At 40.3% G+C, this 16,413-nt stretch overlaps 1 protein-coding gene across 2 annotated transcripts in view; it reads right to left on the bottom strand.

Moving 5' to 3' along the window:
• The window catches only part of adgrl1a (adhesion G protein-coupled receptor L1a), a 179,254-nt gene that overhangs the window by 124,854 nt on the left and 37,987 nt on the right, over positions 1-16,413 (bottom strand). The window lies entirely within an intron of this gene.

Genomic DNA, 16,413 nt, shown 5'->3' with positions numbered 1-16,413 from the left:
TGGGGACAGTCCATAGGCGTAATGTTTTTATACTGTACAAACTGTATATTCTATCCCCTATCCCTAACCCTATCCCTAAACCTAAAGATCATAGAACACTTTTTGCATTTTTAGATTTGTAAAAAATATTGTTCTGTACAATTTATTAGCTTTTTTGCCCCTGGGGACCTCAATTTTGGTCCCCACGGTGACACGAGTCCCCATGTGTTGGTGTGTATTCAGGTTTAGGTCCCCACCGGGATATACAAACATGAACACACACACACACACACACACACACACACAGGCTTTGGTTGACTATCCCCGTGGGGACAGTGCATAGGCGTAATGTTTTTATACTGTACAAACTGTATATTCTATCCCCTACCCCTAACCCTATCCCTAAACCTAAAGATTATAGAACACTTTTTGCATTTTTAGATTTGTAAAAAATATTGTTCTGTACAATTTATAAGCTTTTGTGCCCATGAGGACCTCAATTTTGGTCCCCACAGTGACACGAGTCCCCATGTGTTGGTGTGTATTCAGGTTTAGGTCCCCACCGGGATATACAAACATGAACACACACACACACACACACACCTACAGTATATACTAGATAGCCGCGGAAAAAATAAGAGACCATTTCAGAGACCCCTTTTTCTGATTTAAAAAGTAACTATTTACAGGTATACGTTTAGGTAAAATGATTATGTTTGTTTTATTCTGTGAACTACTGACAATATTTTTACCAAATTTCAAATCAAAATCTCGTTTCTATTTGCATTTATTTGCAGAAAATGAAAACTGGAGAAACAGTTGAAAATAACAGAAGAGATGAGCTGTATTTTTTCCGACCTCAAATACTGCAAAGAAAACAAGTTCATATTCACTTTTAAGCAACACAACACTACTATTTGTACAGTACATATTTAAGAAAAATACTTAAAAGTGTGATAACATTGATTATTTTCGACATATATTTTTCTTCCAAAATGTGGCAAACATATGAATAAGTAAATGAGTAAAACACTTTTTATATGCAAAATGTAAACGAAAAATAAAACTTCGTCACCCTTTGGGTAGAATTTGCAGAAATGTTTTCTTGGCATTTCATCAAGTCTCACCCTGAGACGCTTTGAAAACAATGAAGTAGTTTCCATCTATTCTGTGCTTTTTATTGGCTGCTATTTTTTCATTATTCAGTCAAAGTCATTCATTTCAAAGACACTACTGGTAAAAATCATTCAAGATTATTATACTTATTTAAAAAAATAAAGAAAAACATAATACAAACAGTTCAAGTTTGACATTTCTAACTGTAAACATTGCTCACGATAACGCCAATAAACCAGGAAAAAAACTACTTGGACTTCATGTCACTGCAGTCTAGCTAGGAAAAATGTTCTCCATTATGATTATTCCTCCCTGCTTGTATCGTCACCGAAGGCCTGCGAGTGTCTTCACTGCTCATTGAGTCCATAACTCTCTCTGTCACTGTCAGTCTCTCTGTCTCGTGTCTTTTGCCTGACACTCGCGTAATTCAAATTAAAGATGTTTTGTAAACATCCATGCTAGAGCACATCGTGCCAGCATCTTAATTTACCACCTAAAAGCAAAAGCGCAGGAATAGTCACCCTGACATTAATCTTACGTGCCACCATCAATGAACGTGAAGACATAATAATGAAATGAATCGCTTGGCCTCTGCTTGCGCGGTACCTGCGTTTTAGCGGATGACACAGGTTGCCTCAGACTGGCAGGCTGCCACCGCTCGCGCCCTGACCGAGCCAGACCTTGACAGATTCATCTTCATTATGCCCACATCAAGACTGTGTTCGCTCGTGTATACTTGGCCGCTCATAAACTCGCGTGTTTGTTTGTGTGTGTAATGAAGACATAATGCGCTTGCGGCTGTGCTTCATACACTGACGGGCATTTTGAAATGTAGGTTATTGGTGCCACATAAACATAAATCACATGCAGATATCTGTATACTTTAATAATCAAAATAATGCAATTTGCTATTTTAATAAACACCCCTGGACTTATTATGCACCATGCGTGTGTTCTTCTAGAGAAAAAAAAAGTATCATCTTACATTAAAATGTAATAACTTTCTTCACCTGTAAAGTGACTTTCTTCTGCTTAATCGAGAAAGTGTGGGTGGGGAAAATATTAACCAAAAATATTGCCACTTAATATGATCCAATAAAATCCCCAAAACCTTACTTTATTTCCAAATTCATTTCATTAAAAAAAAAGTTCAGTATTGAATTTGTTCAAGAATGTTTTATTTAAATAAATAATGTAAAGGCCTGTTCACACCAGGAATGATAACTATAACAATAACTAACTGTGGATGATAATGTTAAGCTTATTCTAAGCTCACGTTTTTTAAGCTTTGCAGTTTTACATTTTAAATGCACGAGCCCTTTCAATTCAAATGTTTTTTGATTGGCTCTCGTTCATCAGATAAAAAAATCGCTCTGAAAGTCATCGCAATAATATCATTCCTCTGTTATTTTATAGTTGTGTTGGGAACTCCACTAATTCTCTTAAAGTGATACTTCACCCAAAAATGAATATTTTGTCATCATTTACTCAAGTTGTTCCAAGCCTGTATAAATGTCTTTGTTCAGTTGAACACAGAGAAAGATATTTGGAAGACTGTTAGCAACTGACAGTTCTGGGACATCATTGACTACCACAGTAGAAATAATTATCGTATCATTTTTGTTCTGTTAAACACAAAAGAAGATATTTAGAGGAATTTAGGAAAGCATACAGTTTTGGGGCACCGCTGACTACCTTTTTTTACTGTGGTAGTCAATGGTGTCCCAGAAATGTCTGTTGCTAACATTCTTCCAAATATCTTTCTTTGTGTTTAACCGAACAAATAAATGTATACAGGTTTGGAACCACTATAAGGTGAGTAATTCATGACAGAATTCAGTTTTGGATGGAGTATACCTTTAAAATAAGATTTTAAAAACTTTATCTTCATTGTGGTGTGAACAGACCTTTATTTTGCCACAACTGCATTTCATTTAAACTGTCCTGAGACATCCACTACAACCAATAAAAATAATCGAACATTTTTCTGTTAATAACGACCCTAATTTTGCTCTAGACTAGAGAGGACTTTAAATAAAGCACATACTGTAAGTCAGTGGTCACCAACCCTGCTCCTGGAGATCGACTGTCCTGAAGATTTCAGCTCTAACCCCAATCAAACACACCTGAACTATCTAATCAAGGTGTTCAGGTTTGCTTGATAATTACAGACAGGTGTGCTGAAGCAGGGTTGGAGCTGCAGTCTGCAGGACGGTCGATCTCCAGGAACAGGGTTGGTGACCACTGCTGTAAGTCATCCAGACAATTTTATGGCATTTTATGATGCTCTATAAATGCATCGTGTACGTGTCTTCCACAAGCTCTTCAGTTTTTCTATTCAAATAGATCATAATACTAACCATATTTCAGTAAGAGACACTTTCACAACACTGACTCACCATCCTCATGATCAGACAGGCCAGTGTGTGCTTCACACACATCATTACTAGTCCACTAAAGATGAGACTCACATCTCATTACACACAGCCAAAAACAGCAATGCCAAGACAACCGAACATGCATTACAGGCATAAACATATGTATATAGTAGGACCTGCAAAACGACTTCTTTTTATTAGTCAATGGGTCATTATTTGCCTTTAAATGTATGTTTCTGGCAGGTTCAGTGTTTGGGGAGATCTTGTGCACCCTTGAGATGGTAGGTGACACTTGGTTTACTGTGCGGTTCAGACTGCCAGCGACATCCAGCGACAAGATTCCATTCATTTCAATGAAGAGCCGGTGACATGAGCGACATTGACCGTTGGCGACAGGAAGTGGGCGTGTCTAGCGACGCGACAAAGTTGAGAATTGCTCAACTTTCTACAAATGATGAGCGACTTTCAGAAGCAACTACCAATAGGAGTAAAGTAGAGGAGCTCACCTCATCCGTCTCTCGTCAGTTACCGCAGGGTTTGTTTATAAATGTTCCTAGAGCAACCAAAGCTAGGAACGCCTTCTAACGACCTCATAGCAAGAGACTAGCGACACCTAGCGGTGTGCTACGCACAGTTAGGGTGGAATGCAAGAATTTTGGCTCGTTTGTGAATAACGCTCCAAAAGAATGCTGAATAAAATTGTTCTTTGTGAACACAAATTGTTCCAGTTTGGAAGTATAGTGTTGATGCTACAGATGACTACACAAAAAATAGTCCATTTATAAGTCATGTAATCCCCGACTAGTGTGTGCGGTCCCTAACATATAAACCACATAATATAAATTTGTGTGTGATGGATACAGTTTGATAGTATTGACCCCATTCTGCCGTCTGCGGTTACCCAACGATGAGACGGGCCGTGTCTGAGGTTCTCAAAATCCCTTAACTGTGACATGCCCGCTACTCATCCAGTGTCTCACACGCCCGTGAAAACATCCCCAAGCACATCGGCCAATGATCGGTCAAGCCTACGCTGAGAAGCACCAGTGATGTCACAACATCTCCCTTTAGTATCTCTGTTGCTACGCTCTCTCTCCCGCTCACACATTACTTCGGATGGGCCGTTTCGCTGACCAGCGTTTTCACCTTTGAAAGGATATGAAGGATTAGAACATTACAGTGCAGGGCATTATTATGTCAATAACAATATGCACCATATTGTTAGAGAGCTACAAATCCATATCCCTGATCCAAGCCACGGTAAAATGGATTAAAACAAAGCCGGCCGTAAAGGGACAGCGAGAGATCCGTCTCTTTGTGTGCATACATGCTCATAAAAATGAAAAGCCTGTCATCGTGTACTCACCCTAGTGTCAATCCAGAGCGTAATGCTGATTATTTTTCCAGGAAAACCGAAAGGGGAAGATATGCGATACTTGTGTGGCTTTAACAGTTTGTAACGGCCAATGTTGTCGAAACGTCTCTCAAACGTTGTCAATACGACTGCATGACTATAATCATAACAGCTGTGATCAACAGACCAACATGTCAGTCATTCGCTTCCATTGTATAACACCAAAACAATTCTCAAAATATCTTCTATTGTGTTATACAGAAGAAAGAGTCATATCCAGGTTTTGAACGACGTGAGGGCGAAGAAATGATGGCTGAATTTGTATTTTTGCGTGAACTATCCCTTCAAGCCGAAGGACAAGCATTAGCTGCTTCATAAAACACTACAGCGTGCAAATGACGGACACACACAATTACTTCACAAGCATACCGCCCCAAAGCACAGACAGGATATTTTCTACACCACACATTACTCTAACGCACTCTCCCACAAACACCCGCTCCCCGGAGGAGGATGTCACAGTGAACCGGTCCTTACAAAGTAGCGGCGAATGTGCGCAAACGTGTTAAAAAGCCCATGGCTCAAACCTGCAGCCGTACCTTAGCAGGTGCTCCTTTCCACTGGATGCGTCTGTTAATTAGAAACAGAAAGAAAGGCTCGGCTTGGCTTGGCCACTACTTGTGACTGGTCATTAGAGCATAGAGTGAATCCAGAGGGTCTGTTAGACTACTTACAATAAAACACACACACACAAGCTCGGTCACACTCTGCTCCCTCTGTCTATTTCTCTGTCTATATTTCTCGTTTTCTCTCTATCTTCCTCACCCCCCCCCCGAGGGGCCGGGCGCATCAGTTCATCGACACGTTCTTATTGGCCGGCGCTCTTCGCTCAGCCTTGTGTTTCATGTGACCTTTTTCTTGCGGTCTTTCAGAGCCGACTGGCGAGACTGCTTTGTGGGCTTTGTCCCGATCTCGCCTAAAGAAATGTCCTTATTTCTCAGAAGGGTTATTACGGCGTACTAAAAATAACAAGCGGGATTCATTTTCCGAGTGACGTCGGAGTTACGACTGTTATCGTAGGGTGTCCTTCATTTTCTTTCTACTGCATCCAGATGGGATCTTCGGATATGTGTATTACAAAACAAATCGAGATGTGTATGGTTTACAACATCATGGATATATGAAAGGAAGGAATTCAAATGAGCATTGCCGTTCTGAGCGCATTGATTTCATTTTCTCTCCACATCAGATGGGATGCCAGCAGTGCTAGAACCACCAACTGTTATTTCAACCAGAGAGTTGGCAAAAGGGTCTTAATCGAGGTGCACCAGGTGAAACAAGCAGCGAGACAAGAACTTTAGCTTTAGAAACACTATTTACCTTAGATGAAGTTTTGTGAAGTGTGTGCAAATATCCAACTTTTGCTTTATATAGGGATTTAAAAGCTCCTCGAATGGGTCTTGCCAATCTTATGTAATAAAGTAACGTGTGTATGCGCAAGTCTTCAGGTACAATACACATTAATCATACATGAAAAACAATGTAAAATGTGGCAGATTTTTATTCATGGTTTTGGGGCAGCTAGACTGAAACTAACACTAAACTTCAATTAAACGTACATCTGAAAACAGTAAATACTGTTCCCCTTAATGTACATTTTTTTCTGATGCTGGATGATAAAATAAATGCATCTGCCTGTTCTGATTATATCCACTTCATAATCCAACACCAAGAAAATAAAATATAGCCTACTCTGAAACATTCTGGAAGAAGACTTGATGTAGGTTGCTTTGGTTCTTAAAGGGGTCATATGGCACGAACACCTGTTTTTCTGTGTCTTTGTTGTGTTATAAGTTGCCCATGCATGTATTAAGACACGTAAAATTGAAAAAATTAAAGTGTCGGAGCATTCTATCTAAAAGCGAATGCTCACCCAGACCTGCCTGAAACGCCTCGTGTAACCACACCCCCACAAATCTCCGTCAGATCGTGGTATGACTTGACTAAGACCGCCTAAATGTATACGCAAGTAAGGTGAGCGTACTTGTAAATCTCATTGTATCGTCACCGCCGCAGCCATGTCGTGGAGACGCTGTGTGTTTCGTTGTGAAAAGAAAGCCTCTTTGTTTGCCCTTCCAAAAGATGAGACAACTAAAAACTAATGGTTACATTTTATTTACAATACTGTTCCAGAACAGTACAATCCGAATATTCAAGTGTGTGCAGCGCATTTCACAGATGATTGCTTCGTGAACCTGGGAGAGATCAAGGCCGGCTGTGCTCGAAAGCTTTTGTTAAAAAGTGGGGCAATTCCAACCGTTACAACTTCGCAAGGACAGTCTGGCGCTTCAGATTCGCAGCCTGTAAGTATATTTTCATTGTAAAAGACTTTGTTACGGACTAACGCGAGTTGAGTTTGTCGTGTGTTTGTAGCGCATGTTGTTTCTTTGTGTGATCTGCAAATGCAGACACGCGCACAACGTGAAAAAAGACAACATAAGTCCTAATAATCGGTAATTATGTTCCAACTAGAGGCAACAAATGTCGTGTTTGTAATGGGGTTTATTGTCTTCATTGAGTCGCGACGAGACATGGCGTAACACTGGTTGATCACTAACGGCAAATCTTTATAACGTCGTATATAAAAGGTAAAACAGTTAGCTATAGTTTTTAACTATTTAACATACAATTAAAAAAAAAAAAACTTACCAATCCTGTACATCCTGCTAGTTGCGCTGGCAAAGTTGATGTATCGGCTTGATCAACTTCGTTTTCCGGATCAGATTCAGGCTCGAATTGATAAGGAAAGTACCGATGACATTTTATCACCTGTCAGTACAATTGCTTGGTAACATGATGTTCCAAATATGGTAAGAGGCGTCACATTTCCGTCACACGCTTGCAGTATTCGACCGATCACTACACACTGGTTAACTGGCCAATCATAGCACACCTCGCTTTTCAGAGCCATGAGCTTTGTAAAAAATCCTCGCGTTTCAGAGAGGCGGGACAAAGAGGAGATACAAACATGCTTGGTATGTGGAAAATACAGCGTTTTTGAACCTTCAATCGTGTATACACATTGCATTACATTTAAAACAAACGATAATATTCATTTTAGCCCTGTCATATGACCCCTTCAATGGTTGCCAGACAGTTGCAACAAGTCAGGTGACATGCAGTCGCAGGTGTGCAAATATTGGCAACATTGCAATAACTTTGCATCTGCCTCATACTGTCACATTTATATGTTTTTAATAAAAGTGTTAGATGATGTGAATCAGTTTGTGCGCTGATGCCAGACGTATCATCCATGTGTGATAAATAAAAAAAATAAAGTTTTAGTTTGCATCCAGATAAAATTGATATTGCATTACCACATGGTTACGTAATACATTAAACAATTTCAGTTAAACTTATAGTAAAAATAACTTGACTGTGATATATGTGTATTTTTATAAGTGTTACATTTACTCATTTTCTGTTCTGTCACTTCAGTAAAACTGCCTTCATACAGTCTTGCCTCACATCCTCACGCAACCTCTTCACTTCTTTGTTCACATAAATAATACAGGGATACGTTAGCGGCAAACGCGAGTGCAGCTCGCATGCAGCGTGAGCGCTGCTCAGCCAATCAGGGCGGAGCAGGGGACGACTCAAAGGAGATCAAAACGACGCGCCTGCTCTGATCTCTTTTAAAAACGAGGTGAATAATTCAGGCGACATGCTTTGACTGCGAAGAACTCAATGTGGCCACGCCTGCTCCTGGCTGCGGGTGGGGACCATGAGCCGAAGAAGTCTGGATCGGATCTAGTGAAGATAAATGAAACGTTGACTAGAAATGAAATGTTAATCAAAGGCAGCGTGGCAAAGATACAGCGTTGTGATGTCTGTTATAAGTAAACAAATGCAAATCAACTCGTTAAATGAACTCATTCATCGGCAAATTATTAATGGTCCGTGTTTATACAAATTAGGAGAATGGTTATTAGTTTCATGCTGCTATATGTGATTCATGGACTTTGCCGTGCTGATGTATTAAAATGGGAATTTAAAGTGATTTGCTCCTGGCTGCATTGAAAATCTGTGACTGCGGAAAGTTGCGTCGGGTTGTGTGGGAGAGAATTCGACTGACGGCGAGGGCTGGGACTAATGCAATATTCTCCTTTATTTAATACCGAGCTATTCCCTCATACACAGCCAGCAGACTGTGTCAGAACCTTGAGGGGTTTAACCTAGAATACATTTCTATTGCATCGCTCTAAATGTTTCTGTTTCTGCCTGTCTCAAGGCGCTGTACCTCTCTCGCTCTCTTTATCTCTCCCCTCGCCGGCCTGGTATTTCTCGCTTCTCGCTCCACAAACGGGGGATGGATCGATTGATCTGTCTTCACCCTGACTTTCGAGCTACCCGGTGGATTCTGTTCTGCATGTGTGTGTGTGTGTGCAATAGAGAGAAGCGCACAGATTTTTCGGGATGCTATGTGGGTGAAAAGACAAAATAAGGGTGCTCTGCTGTGATGGGCTTGTTACTTGTAGATTGGTAGCTCGTACGATTGGCATGCTAGACTTTTACATAGTTACATTACAACTTTATCCCAAATACTCAGCCCACCTGACACTCATGCTGAGGTTGAAGTAATGTTGGGCTGGTCAGTATAGTTGAAATGAAAAATGAAAATTCTGTGACCATTTATTCATACTCTTATCATTTCAAACCTGTATGGCTTTCTTTCTTCCGCAGAACACAAAAGATGACATTTTGAAGTTACGTTGGTAAGCGAACAGCACTGGCCCCCATTCACTTCTATTGTATGGACACAAAACCAATGCAAGTCAATGGGGGCCAGTTAACAACATACTTCAAAATATCTTCTTTTGTGTTCTGCGGAAGAAAGAAAGTCATACAGGTTTGAAATGACAAGACGGTAAGTAAACGATGACAGAATTTTTAGTTTTGGGTGAACTATCACTTTAATGAAATTTACTGATAACACCACAGATCGAGAGTGTTAATTTGGTTGGGAAACATGTACATTTAACTGGCAAAGCCCCCCCCCAAACTTACCAAAGGCTCCAAGGCCCTTCCAAGCTCCCCCTGATAAATAAACAAATTAACACTTTACAACAAGGTTGTATTTGTTCAAATTAGTTAACGCATCAGCCAACATGAACAACCAATTCATTTTTAAAATGAAATGCTGCAACTGTTAACATTAGTTAACGCACCATGAACTAACACAAACAATTGTTTTGACATTAAAGGGATGTTCACCCAAAAGTGAAAATTCTGTCATCATTTACTCACCCTCATATTGTTTCAAACCTGTATAAATGTCTTTGTTCTGTTGAACACAAAGAAAGATATTTGGATGAATGTTAGCAATTTTCAGCTATGGGACATCATCCACTACCATAGTAGATTTTTTTTGTTATGTTGAACACAAAATTAGGTATTTTAAAGAATTTGAGAATGCAAACATTTCTGGGGCACCTTTGACTACCATATCATTTTTCCTACTTTACATATTTATTTTTTACGTGAGTTGACGTCAAACTGACAGCACCTCAAAATCGCACCCGATAGCACACTTCTAAATAATGACATATAAATGATTATTTTTTAACACTGATGCTTTATGTCCTTGCATCTTTTGCGAAACATCAACAATGTAAATTAGTGCAAGTGAACCTTAAATACATTATTATATACAAACTAATATATACTGACAAACAAACTAACAAACACCTGATTGATATAATAACATGAAAAACACAACAATAAAAATCAATATTCAGCACAAATAAAGATGTCAAATGTACTCACTAAAATGAATCAGCCTTTTTAACTCTATTTGAGAGAGAGACTTGTACAGCGTGTTTGATCACCGCCTCAGCCGCAAGGCTGCGTGAGCAATATAATGCGACATAAAAGCCAGTGATGTAGCGTTTTGTCACGCTACGCCTTTACATGTCGGATAACAGAGCTGCAGAAGCTCAAGTATTATGAAAACAGCTGAGCTAATGTCACGCTTCTGGAAAAGGTAAAGTTAGTTCGCTACTATCCGTCAACGGCGGAGCGCGAGAGGTCGTGCAAGTGTGTGCAGAGAGGAGAAGTCTTTTCTTTTTGGGATGTACTTGGCAGAGCTCCGTCCAAGAGTCTGCCAGCTCTAGTCTATCACCTCAGGGCCCAGGAGTCACGGCAGTGAGAAAACAGATTGATTTCTCCACTCCTACGTACAAACAATTAACACAATCCGCTCAATTAGAAACACGCAGCAGACTCCTTCAGACAAGTCTCTTACTTGACCTGAGCTCTTTACCTCTCTATCGGAATCCTTCCATCTCTTTCGTAGATTTCAGACAGCCAATCAGCTAACAACAATGTCATTAAACGTAAACCACACCAAAACTGAGGTTGGATTGGAAAATAGGTGATGCAGTTCAGTTCAATCTGGGTAAACACTGTCAGTAAAGCGATTTGGTATTAGATTCTCTTGGAAGATCAACAGTGCTATTGCCTGTGCCACTAACGTGATAAGAATTCCCTTAAAGAATGGCTAGAATCCATGAAAACAAATAAAAGCTACATGCTTTCGGGATAGATTCAATTGCATCAACCACATTCTGGATACCGGGCAGGCTGAGCGTAATAATTCGATTTGTCTGCCAACAACAGCACCTCATCTAGGTTCGTAAAATGCATATCACGGCAATATTGAGGCTATATGGGAAAATGAGTGATTAAGTTTGGTGCAGTTCAACTTGGGTAAACAATATTGCGGTGTTGGACCAGATCTTTCCGGGGGGAAAAAATCAACAGTATGAACTCATGGATTCAATGCACCACAAAAGCAATAAGAATTTTCTAAGCAGGGCTAAAATCTGTAAAACCAAATAAAAGCTATAAACTTTTGGGATAGATTCGATTGGATCTGCTCCAGTGAGCAGTCTGAAGATATCTCTATGTAGGCATGGTCAAATATCACACCAATATTGTGGGTATATTGGCCAATGCTGTTTCACCTCGATAATCGTCGCCTTGTGATGGTGTATTAGATCCTATACAACAGTACAATTGCGCGTGAAAATAACAGCGATAAGATTCCCTCAAAGAATAGGCCGGCAGGAACTACGAGAGCAAATAAAAGCTATATACTTTTAGGATAAATTCAATTGCATCTACTTTCACTGTGAGTTTTTCCCCAACTGTAGCTTATCTACATCACCCCGTGACACCGAAAGTGCTTTTCTTCTGTGCCAGTCAGCGGCACGCACCCGAGGGATAAACATTATGGTGTGACATTAATCATAAGGATTTTGCGCCCTCACTCAAACGTACCAGCGATGTGTACATCTGTGCAACCAATCCGATTCCACTTCACTCAAAGCTCAAATGAGATTTGCTTTCTTCTCTCCAGACATCGCCGCCGAAGCCACAATGACTGGAATCGAGATGTTCCAAATCCCAGACATAACCGCTGCAAGCGTGCCTATAAAACCACACGCACAACCGTGTAACATACAACTCCCAAATCCCAAATCCTATTGTTCGCTCTCAATTCCCATTTTGTTTTAAGCCGGTTCTCAGAAAGAGAGACCGAGACAGGTCATCCAGATGGATGTGCCTCGATGAGGTATGAAGGGCACACGTCTCAACTCTTGTACCTCGGGGACCCAGAGTTGTGTAAAAACACATGCTGATCAGCCGGCGAGAGACAAACAAGGTTTCTGTCCCTCTGTCAGCTCTTTGACATCTGTTATCTGAGTTTAGACCGGCAGTGTGGTACTTCTCTCTGCCTGGATTTCAACAAGGACGAAAAACATTCACATTCAATATGTCACCATCTGGCATTGGATGAGCTCATACATATTTTTTTCCAGTCAGAAAATGTCAGAAAACCTTTCTATGGTGTGTGAACGTTCGGGTTTTAGCCCAAACTTCTGTGGATGTGTAAGTGCCATGCGTTGGGTTTTTAACCACTAAATACACTTTTTAAAATAAAGGTGCGTCACACTGCCATAGAAGAACCGATTTTGGCTGTTTGGTTCCATAAAGAACCAAAATGGAATCTTTGAGTAAATGGTTCTGCGGGGAACCTCTGGGTAAAATCAATGGTTCCTCTATGTCATCTAAATGTGTTTTAACACTGCGGAATAAATGTTCTTCCTCCCATTTTTGGCTTAATGGGTCCATAAAGAACCTTTAACATCCGAAGATTTGTAGCAATTTGTAGCTAAAAGGAAAATATGCCCCCAAATGGAAGTCTGTCAATCATTTCCCATGTCTAAACTTGTATGCTTCTACTTTCCCTATGAAACAGGAAAGTAGAAAGTTTAGAAATTTTATTGTGGACTGTCAATCTCCAAAATGCACTAAAATATCATTTTTGCGCTCTGGACATATAAGCTTTAGAGGAACTGTCATTGTTCAGTGACTTGGTGCATGATTTTGCACGGTTTCTTAAAGCAGTGGTTCTCAAACTGGAGGTCGTGATCCCCTGGGGGGGCACAAGATGGATCCCGAGGGGGACACAGATTTTGTGGCATTTTATGAAATGTAAAAACTTTTCATAGATTTTATGCAATCAAACATCAGAAAAATAAGACCACCAACCAGAAGAATTGATGTTCCAGCATTGCATACTGAGTATATTTTTAGTTTTTTATATAATATATTTAGGGCCCAAGTTATTTTTAATTCAAATTCTTTACGATAATACGTCTATTTGGGGGGGCTCAAAGCGAGGCACTCTTATGCAAGTTAATGCATGTGTTCAGAGGCTATACAGAGAGATCTTAAAAATGTCTTTCGTTTTTACTTCTGCCCTGAATAATCTACTTCACATAGCAGATATTTATATTCCAAGACATGATAACTGAATGTACACAAATAATCCTGTTCAAGAGTTTACATCCCTTGTTTTCATTATGGCGTGTTTCCTCCTCGATGATCAATTTTTATTGTTAGTATGTTTTGTTAGTTCTGTGCATTTCCCCTGGTTTGTTTTTCCAACATTTCCTGCACATTTGAGTTATATGATGCTGAGGTACAGTATTTTCCAAACCTACCACAACTGAGGGATTCACGTACAAACATATAAAGCTGCAAACATTTATTGATTCTCAATATGGCAATACACTATATTAGAAAGCAACGGCATGTAAATTATGAACAAAATGATTTGTTTAGTGAAAAACATATATATACTATGTAGCTCCTGAAGGGCAGTACTAATGTGTTTCCCACAAGACAAAATAATAACAATTTACAATAATCGTAAATGCTGGTGGCCCAAATTATTCCACGTTTTATTACAAAAACACATTTCCGAGAAAACCACAAAAACTGGTGCATGAACAGTGATTGGCGCACACAAATTTCCAGCACACACAATGTCCGCTATTAGAATACGAAATGTTTTCAGATCGGAATGAAGAATAAATTGCACTAATGAACATACGGGTGGGAAAAAAGCCTTTACATATGAACGTGTGCTGCGGTGTTCTGCGGAGGAGATGTCTGAATTGTCGTCCTCGCTGCAGCGAGCAGGACTCTCAGCCCTGACCTTCTGTGCCACTACTGTGTCTTATTCATACTGTTGTGTTGCATGCTTAGTTTGTTCAACAAGTGTCCCACTGATCTCTGACTGCCACTGAAACTCTTCAGGGACACACAAACACAAATACACACCTTGGAGTTAACTTCCTTTATTACCGTCATGTCACGCTCGGAAGATGAGCCGCAGGATCGCACACATGCTCACAAACACAGGCTTGGTGTCGAGATGCGCAAACACATGTGTGTCGCCAGAGAGGTGAGGTCACGGCACAAGGCCGTTTCTTTACTGCACCACATGCAAAAAACACACACACACACATAGATCTCTGTAATACCTCAATTGTTTTTCCACATTTTAAAGATAACATACAAAGAAAACAAAACATACAGAGAATTCTAAGCTATTTATACATTTAAGCAAAAATTTACGGTACCAAAAAAGGCCTCCAGGATTTCTAAAGCTCTCTTTCTCATCGCAACCTGCTTTGCATTTCTTAGTGAGCATGCACATATGCATGAAAGTCCAGCTGGAGGGTAGTGCGGCGAGAACAGCTGCAGAATATCTCCTCCAGCTCAGTCAGACTTACCGCCGTTACATACCTTCAACCGTCTGGCAACATACTGGGTCACTCAGCCAGGTGACGAAAGCGCAGTCTATTTTCGCCGTGGCAGAGGACTTGGGTTCAAACTTTCCTATTCTTTTTCATTCTCGAGACAAAGAACAGCCCAGCTCCACTGCCGTTTCTAAAGGTCCCACAAAGCGCAGGTGGTGCGAGACTTTTTATTACCGCCTGCCTCCCAGCAGGCCCGAGTGCTGTGGCTCGCTCAGATCAGAGGGGTTATTGGGGCACCAGTTCAGAGACTCTGAGATTCTACCTAAGACTGTTTTAGATTACAGTGGCATTTGCAGTCGAGAACTCGCTGAAATATTAATCAGGTCAGAGTTAACAGAGCTGTCAATCTCTGTCCTGAGCTGAATCTTAATTCTATTACCGGTTTTTTTTTAACCTTTGTTGCATTTCACATGTGTTGCAAGTTAACTACGCTGCACATGCAAACACAGCCGGGTATCGAAATTGAATTATACAGCTGTCACTTCTGTGTAGAAATACAATTCAAAACACACGATTCCACCGACCCATGATTTCAGATCCGTGCGCACAGGATTGGCATTCAGTTGCACAGCCAGCAAGGTTTATGTGAGTCAGAGCGTTTGGCCCTTCCCAGCATACCCTGCCCACTGAACCCTTGGACACTCTGACATCACAGTTAGGGCTCTGATTGGTCACCAGATGGCTGTCCTGATTGGAGTCTGTCCCAGAAACCATTGGTGAATCACTGTGTCAGTGACATTGTGAATGCGAATCCAAACCTACCACCCGATCGCTTTAAACAAATGTACATGTTCATGCACAGCTGAACTAGTTAATAGTGCAGAAGCTTTTACACTATATGGACAAAAAGTATTGGGACGCCCCGTTCTAATAAACATGTTTATATATAGAGCTTGCTAATCGACGTTAGCCGCGTTGAACGTTGCGCCATCTTGGGAGGATGGCTGCTATTGCGTTCAATGTCGTGTTTTGTTTTTCTTGTTTGATTGGGAAATATAACTATGGTAAGTTGGTCTTGCTGTGTTAAAAACTGCAATAGCATTATGCAGAGTCGTTCAGGAAAAGCCCCTGGTTCTTTCACTTTCGATTTCTCCATATATCAAACAAAACAAGAAACGGTACATATCAAAACAATAATAGCGGTGGAGTATGATCCTCCCAAGATGGCGGCACCACTGCAACATAGGGCGTTAAGTCAGCTTCACATTCTCTATTCTAATTCCAATCAAAACAAATATTGATGCTGTACTATTCAAAACCATATTAAAGAATTATTATTATAAACTTGCAAATTAACTTGCAATTTCACGCTTCAAACCAAGATGGCAATATTGAGACAAAACTTCAGCTTTATAATGTATAATGCCCTAAAATTAGCAAAACAACATTTTGTAATAAAACACAGTGCACA

This window comes from Triplophysa rosa, linkage group LG11 (assembly GCF_024868665.1).
Source record: "Triplophysa rosa linkage group LG11, Trosa_1v2, whole genome shotgun sequence".
Lineage (NCBI taxonomy): Eukaryota > Metazoa > Chordata > Actinopteri > Cypriniformes > Nemacheilidae > Triplophysa > Triplophysa rosa.
Note: the sequence above shows the minus strand (reverse complement) of the source record. Positions and strands in the feature narration are given on the sequence as shown.